We start from the raw sequence: 1,070 nt of genomic DNA, 5'->3' as shown, positions 1-1,070 counted from the left end.
TAGTTAATTTTTAATGTATATATTTTTTGTATTTTTATTATTAGATAATATATAGAATGTATCCAAATATAAATGGAGTTTATATTGTATTTTATAATGATAATATGTCAACACAAAACAAAATTACAATTATATATTATTAGTGGCTCAACAGGCACGTTCAGCCACTTTTCTATTGTTTTTAAGAAATTAATATTATCTTTTTGTTAATATATTATTTATTTTTTAAATTTATTAAATAAGTATTTTTTTATAGTATGAATGTTAGGGTTATGCGAGATATGATAAAAATTGGGGAAGAACAGTGTCGTTTTCGAATAAAGGGGTTAGGGATCATTTTGTCCCTTGTTAGAGTTGTCAGGATTGTTCCATGTTAGAGTTTTTAGGGACCATTTTGTCTTCCGTTAGAGTTGACGGAGCCAAGGACTTAAGTGACTGATGGAATTAATTGTTAGGGACCACTCGAGTAATTAATTTTTGTTGGGGACTAAAATGTCTGGTTTAAAATTCTTTGAGGACCAAAATGGGTATATACTCATTATATTATTTTGTTCTTTCTAGTTTTTTTCTTCTCCTTCCAACTTCTCTTCACCTACCGTAATTAATTATCACTAAGTATTTATATGTTACATCTTTTATACGTTAATCAAATAACCAGTGACATATGCCAAACAAATGATATTATAGAAATTAAAATAAATTATATTTTTGTAATATAATTCATTTATTTTAGTTTAATTTAAAAATAAATATTCATGTACTCAAATTTTAAATATAATACTCTGTATAATTAATAATTTAAAAATTAAAAAAATAATATTATCACATGTGAAGGAGAACCAGAACAAAATAAAAAAAATAAAAAAAGAGAGATTGTCGGAGTAAAGAATTGAATAGAAGTTACGCGTGAGTTTTTGTAACTGTTAGTGAAATAAGTAACTGTATAATATTTTTGAATTATGTTAATAGGGTTAAAATAGGAAATAAAAAATTGGATACCAAACCTCCATGTTTTGGTATTATATATTGTTATAGATTATAGATATTTAGATAAAATTATATTAAAAAAG

The sequence above is a fragment of the Arachis ipaensis genome, chromosome B08, assembly GCF_000816755.2.
Source record: "Arachis ipaensis cultivar K30076 chromosome B08, Araip1.1, whole genome shotgun sequence".
Classification (NCBI taxonomy): Eukaryota; Viridiplantae; Streptophyta; class Magnoliopsida; order Fabales; family Fabaceae; genus Arachis; species Arachis ipaensis.
The sequence above is the reverse complement of the archived record's forward strand: the minus strand, read 5'-3'. Positions refer to the sequence as shown.